This window comes from Vespa crabro, chromosome 4 (genome assembly GCF_910589235.1).
Source record: "Vespa crabro chromosome 4, iyVesCrab1.2, whole genome shotgun sequence".
In the NCBI taxonomy this organism is placed as follows: Eukaryota; Metazoa; Arthropoda; class Insecta; order Hymenoptera; family Vespidae; genus Vespa; species Vespa crabro.
Genome location: NC_060958.1, coordinates 3,914,062 through 3,921,273, shown reverse-complemented (window position 1 = coordinate 3,921,273; position 7,212 = coordinate 3,914,062). Strand labels below are relative to the sequence as shown.

The 7,212-nt window shown below is 27.4% G+C and overlaps 1 long non-coding RNA gene across 3 annotated transcripts; it reads right to left on the bottom strand.

Moving 5' to 3' along the window:
* Positions 1-281: 281 nt before the first annotated feature.
* On the bottom strand, positions 282-6,840 carry LOC124423454. 3 transcript variants are annotated; one of them, XR_006942091.1, is made up of 5 exons: positions 5,957-6,840; positions 4,936-5,215; positions 4,314-4,466; positions 920-4,159; positions 282-852 (listed from the first exon to the last, which is right to left on the bottom strand). It is a non-coding gene; the product is annotated as an uncharacterized LOC124423454 (long non-coding RNA). The 3 variants fall into 3 exon arrangements; XR_006942089.1 differs by having other exon boundaries at positions 282-531; XR_006942090.1 differs by lacking the exon at positions 282-852 and having other exon boundaries at positions 924-1,068; positions 1,940-4,159.
* Positions 6,841-7,212: the final 372 nt, after the last annotated feature.

Sequence of the window (7,212 nt, the reverse complement as noted above, 5' to 3'; positions counted from 1 at the left end):
GTAATAAATTTATTTCTAAAATCAAATTGAAATAGATGAATTAGTTTCATCTATGTTATCTTACAGTAGGTTAAATGAGTTTTGGAGAGGCACGTTCCTTAACAATTTTTCGTTATTTGTTGCTGAAATGTTCATTGATAGATTTTTAAGTGGATAGATTTTTTGTTTCTTAGATAAAGTACTATAAAATGGATAATTAATATTTATTGCATTTTTCAGAGTTGTTATATTGTTATTGTTTCATTGATTTTTAATGGTATTGACACACACACACAATAAAGTTATTTTATATATATATTTTATTATACTTTATATTTCATTATACTTTATATTTCATTATACTTTATATATATATATATATATTTTTTTTTTTTTGTATGAGGGGCACAACTACGAGAGAGTTTTCAGATATGGGTCTCAAACCGCAATAGCGATGATAGTCGATTTGCACGGAGAATCTTCATCCGTTTCTTCCTAATCATCAGAATTATAGACCCACTGGTTGCGAAGAATAAGGGCGGCGGAACAAGTCTAGTATACCAATGAAGGCCATCAGTAAAATATTGCTCGCCATGTTTCCGTAAATTAATGAAAAAAGGCGAATTTTTTTGAAGAATCCCGTGAAGTTTGTGAGGTAGATACACATTAATGAATATAACGTGAATTTAAGTTATCACTTCAATAAAGTATATTTATTGAAGTATGATACAATTGTGATGTGTTATTGTGTAATAACGATTTAGATTGTGCTGAATACTTCTATTTGAGGCATAGTCAGTGATATTGTTAAGACTCGGTTGTCTTACTGATGAGTCTGAATGCTTGAATGCGACTGACTAGATTTTTTTCGAACTATCAACGAAAATATTAATGTATTAGGAAAGGGAAATGGAAAGAGAGAAATTTAAGTAAAAAGTACCTGGAATAGAAAAGCAATATTCTTATTGGTATTGTGTACATAGTCCGTTCGAAATGTTTGACCAATCTCATGCGTCGTCCTTTGTCCTGAAGACCGTGTTTACCCATGAGTATTGCATTGATATTTGAAGGGTAGGAACTAGACAAACCCTTGAGAATCAACGTACGAATACTAATTAGCTTTTATAAAACGATCTATCGCCACTATTCAACTATTTACTTATTTTTAAACCTCTATTATTCTGAGAGAAGAGAGAAAGAGCGAGGGAGAGGGAGAGAAAGAGAGAGAGATTATGTGTGTCTTTTCTAATCTCTTTTCGCAAGTTCGACGTTCAATCATTAACGCGTATCTTTATAAATGACGAACTTAGAAGATTAAACAGCGATTATTAATAAATATGAATGCAAACATTTTGTGCGTATTTAAATATATATATATACACACATACACATATATGTACATATATGTATATACATACATACATAAATCGCAGTAAAAAAATGATACTCGATTTTTCAATCCTTAAAGAATATAGAACGTTTAGATTTTAGTCAGTTAAAGAAAAAAAAAGAAATAACTAAGAAATAACTGATAATAAGATCGACAAAAATTAGAAGGGCTTTGAAGTATATACTATATTTTTATTTTTCTAATTCTATTATAAAAAAACAGTTATGAAGAAAAAAAACGCACACGTACACAGATACACGAAGCCACATAAAAAAAATCTCTTTCGTATTGTTTCCGAATTTTTGAAAAAGCTTTATTTTTTTTTTTTAAATCTTGTTAAAAAATTTTTATTTTTATTTGTATTTTCCGAGAATAGTTCATGCACGAATAAAAACATTTTTCAAAAATTCGAAAACAATACGCGATAGATTAAATCTTCGTTTTTAAAATGAGACCTTGTTCATTAAAATTGGACAAGAATTGTGCCTGTGCTTATGGATGGTATAAATCATTATAAAATCAAGGGTAATAAATAGTCCTAATTTCAATTTAAAATCAGTTTAAACTAACCTTTAAAATATTTTTGTACTTTTTCCTCATGCTTTTAAATTTCACAAGGCTGTACTTTGGCCAATATTTTACTGTTTTGTATTTTAGATCACTATTCAACATTAGTTTTTCCTGTAAATGATTATACTCAAGAATTCCTTTGATCGAGGTTGAAAACAGATATATTACTTTGATTGTCTGTTTCACATCTTTCCGTATCATATTCACAAGTATAATCATTTACGTGATCAATAATCCAACATCATTGATTACTGTGTTCTTCAAGAGAAGGAATACGATTATGATCGAGTTATAAACCAAAGAGACTAATTTGATGTAAATGTTGAAAGCACATGAAACACAGATGAAAATGGAGCAAGCAGATCTCTTGAAAGTTTTCGAATTCGTTGATGAAAACTTTTTTAATGTTTAATGCTCTAATTGTTGGTAAATTTTGAAGCGCTGCGTTAATATGATACGGGTGAATAAGCTTTTGGAAATAAGAAGATAATCAATTAATGAGAAAACTTAAACATTAGCATTACACTAATCTACTTATTTCTTTCAATTGTTTAACTTTATAATTAATATAAAAATCTAGAAGAAGCCAATGAGTTTATACTTCCTATTATTATCGTTATCAGTCCAATACTAAGAATTATAAAATAAGACATACTGTATCAAGGACACCAGTATTTTTGGAAAATTTAAAAGGCTAAAAATTTATTGACGTTGAAAAAGAATATTCAATAAATTTACCTGTCTGAGATACGACTAAGCATATAATTCTATGAAATATGCTGGCATGCAGTTTTCTGGAAGCGTGTAATCAAACTCTATAGTAAGAAAACATTTATAAAAACCGTTGTTTTAAAGCTGTTAGCCCGCTACAAACATAAATTATTTTCATGTAATCCAACGATCTTTTCCATGCAAATAGAGGTCAAATTTATGTTTCCTCGATGTTGGCATTACTGATTGCTATTCGTAAAAAAACTGAGAGTATAATATCAATAGCAATAAAACACTCCTACTCGTCTTGAAATAAAAGATGTAAGGCTTAATAGACCTATGACCTTTATCACATCAACAAGTGCCAATGTTTTCGTAGATGATCCATTTATATTTTTAATTACCATGCCTTTCAAATCTTCGATTTCCCCTCCATACGTGAATTCTTCATTCTTTTCGAGTTCCATTTTCTCTATTATAAATTTGATAAAGTCAAAACTGGAAGCTTGGAGACTATTAAAATTCAGATTTCCGTACACCGCTCTAAACTAAGCCATGCGATCATTTGACCTATACACTATAGAAACTGCAACTAATGCGTCACTAAAATTTTAGTTTTATTTTTCAGATATCCGTATATGCAATGCTTAAAATTTCAAATAGATATGATAGAAGAAAAGAAGAAATGTTGAATGATTCCACAAAAGATAGAAAGATGATACTAAATTAACAGCAGGCAGCAATTAAATAAATCTAGCACAGAACAGAGAGAATTGGAAAGCATTAGATGAGGTTTGTCTTTAGCAATGCAAAATTAAAACTTATGAACAAGAAGAAGAATTTTCAACAATAGATAAAGATCCACATCAGCATAGACAGCTCTAGCGAGATTTATAAGAGCACATTGGCTACTGCTCAAACCTATCTCTCTTCCAACGTTATATCATTATAAAAAAACAAAACAATATTCTCATTCAATTAGCAGGCCTAAATAGTTTGCTTGCAATAAGAATTATCCATGCTATGACCGAAGATTACGTTCTGTCTGATTAAAGAAGCAAATATTCTCTTGAAGTATCATTTGTAGTAAAGTATTTTTTCCAGAATATATCTTCTCCACAATTTCTACTAATTTAATGCATACAATTGATTATATTTACGCTGCTTTCATAGCTTCACTTTTACAACCGTTACATTATTCAGTATCACTTTATGTGATCTAATTTCTTGAGTCTTTCTCTTTTTTAATTTGTGCATGCATTAATGTCATGAATTTTTTGATATGACGCATTGATACAAGATCTTCAATTAACTGATGAATACCTGATTCATATATGTCATGGAGCTTCGAACGAATATTAAGAAATGACGTTATCCTGATGGCTTATTATAACGTAATTAAAAGTAACAACATACATCAGAATTTATATGAACAAATAGATATATGATACATAACTTTAGTCTAATTTGTTGCACTATGGAGTATTTCTTCATCGTATTTATTTCTTTCTTAAAAGAGTAAAGAATAATTGATGTTGAAATATAATTAAAAAAGAATATTTGACTAAGTAAATGGTTAACTATTTATATGTAATATTATTTTAAATACACTATAGGACCTATTGATTTTTTAAATAATCATAATCATTAATAAAATGCTTACTTCTTGTTTTCCTTATTTTCGCAGAAAAAGTATTTCCCAGACGTTAATTTCTACGATCTGTACCTCAATGATTTGGTTGTTTATTAAACGTGATCTTTCGTCTGTTCCTTTGGTTGGTAACACTATCAGCTGTTTTTTTCATTCCAAAGTACTCTAAAATGATCGGAAATTATTTTGTTCAGTATGATCATTTTCTAGGTTTCTAGAAATGTACTCATCTTGAAAAGGAAAAAAATTCCAATCTAATTCTCAATAAAGAATATGGGCAATAATCAAGCATTCTTTATGACTTATAAATTATTTTATTTAATAAACTTATTTGATTATTTCGCTAATTTTGCGTGTATATCACTATTTATAATTTATAATTATATAATCTATAAATAATAAATTATAATGTATGTTATTCATATAGGAAGAAATGATTGGAGACAAATGTAATAATTTTCAACAATTTAATTTATAACTGTTTATTGTAGGAACTATTTTATATAGATTTAAAAGCAATTAAAACAAAAATAAGATGTTATAGTTATTTTTGTTCATTCAATCTTTAAATAAACTTTTAACCTACTTTGTCTCTCATTAAAGAAATTAGCAAAGGAAAATTAATATTTCTTACCAATTGTTGTTCCACTAAAGAAAAACGGGTTGTACAATTTGAGCCTTTTTTCTGAGCATCTCTCCATAAATCAAAGTGTAACAGGCTATTTTCATTTCCATTTCAAGAAATAAAAAATTTTGCAAAGATAAATGGAAAATGAAACAATTTATAAAGAGATATACATTTCTGGATCAACTTCTTATTATTTGTTTAAATAATGTAAGAGATTTTTGAAGCAGACTTCTGTAAACAGATTTCTATAAACAATATATCAGAGCAATGTAACGGTTGAGCAATTCTGAAACATAGGAATTATTGTCATATATCAATATAGTTTAAACTTAATTAAAACAGGGTGAGAAATTATTTTTTAATGTGAATATTTTATTTAACACCTACCACACCTCATTTTTTTTATGAGAAAAGAAAGAAAAAGATTTATAAAAACATAATATTCTTTATACATAAGATTAGATTCATAAAATTATTTATTTGATAGAATATATATTAAACTTTATTTGATCTGTTTATAACGCTGAAGCTATATCAATCAACATAATACTTCTTTCAATTTTACCAGATTTTAATGAAGCGATTTTCTAAACGATTACCTGGATTACTTTTTTTTTAATAGTAAATATAGATCAATCTCTAGCAAGTGTCTTTCATATCCAAATAAAAAGTTTAAAATCTTTAACCAAAACACAATTTGTGTTTTATAATTAATATTAACTAATAAGAACAACTATTAAAAATAAGTAGTAAAATTAATACAATAATAATAAAATAAAATACCAGCTTCTTCAAACTGTTCTATTTTAATTAAAAAATTGTTTATATTGTACATCATATTTTGAATAGGTTCTTCTCTAGGATCATACAAATATTTGTACAAAACTTTTCTTAGAGGTCTTTTTGATTCATGTATTTTTTTTAATTAATTCCATATATCTCTTTACATTCTGCTTCTCTTGATTATGTTCAATTAGTTCTTTGATATAGATAATAGCATCAATACTAGTACTTTTATTTGTCTTACTTGTTAATTCCAATTGGTTTCTTCATTTTGAATTATAGTTTCATCAGATCATCATAAATCAGTTTTTCCATTTTTAAAATTCCATTATTCATGATTTGATTCGTTTAGATTCTTGATATATTGGATATTCTCAGTTAAATTCATGTTTAGAGGTTAGTTTTAAATTAATGTATATCATTTACTTATATTGTTTCTAGGTTCAAAATCTTGTTAGAAGATTCAGTAAATGATACAAATAAGATACGATATGATATATAATAAGCATTTATTACACTAATTGAAGTCAACATGAAAACAAGCTACATATAATCATGAGTACTGTAGTAAGAAATCCAAGAAACACAGAAAGCAGAGTCTATGACAGAAAAAATAAGGGCGCTTTGATCACTTTCACAGTAAATACAATTTTTGACAAATATTAATATAAATAGTATTTAAGATATTTAGGTATTATTTATATCTTATTTACTTATTTTTACAATAAATCATTAATAATTATTAATATAAATTAATATACTTATTAAGGCTATTCATTATCTCTGGTATTTTAATTGTTTACGGCATCAATAAGATCAGGCATAATTCTTGATCGATTTTAATGAACAAAGTCTCATTTTAAAGATAAAAGTTTAATCTACAGCGCTGTTAAAGCGGAATTTTGAAAACCTTCATTTTCTTTGAAAAAATCGTATTAAAAAATGGTATTTTTTCAAGCATTGTTTATGTACAAATAAAAAGCTTTTTCAAAAGTCCACTGAAAAGGCAACGTAGATTAAACCTTCGTCTTTAAAATGAGACCTTGTTCATCAAAATTGCTCGATAATTACTTCTGTTCTTCCTGATAGTGAAATGAATGAAATGCTGTTTTCGATATTTTTCGCGAAGGAAACGTTTAGTACTGTGGCGCCTCTTAAAATTTGTGGCAAAAGAGATGAAGCTCATATCCTCACTACTGATTTTCATATTACGCTTGAATGATGTATGTTTATGTCCGTGTAGTAGCGATAGTCTGCTTGGTTGTGTGCATAAATAGCTGATGCTCAGATTTTTTGAACTTTTCCAAATGCAAAGAAATAGGTTTCACGATGCTTGCAGGAAGAAGCTACGGTAACAACTCACTCGATCAATTTAATGAGGTTTGGCCAGATGATTCTATAGCAAAAGTAAGGAAATACGTATCCAAATATTGTTAAATTTTTGAAAAAATTGTAATTTCTTTTAGATTTTATAGACTAAAAAAATAAAGATTCTATAAA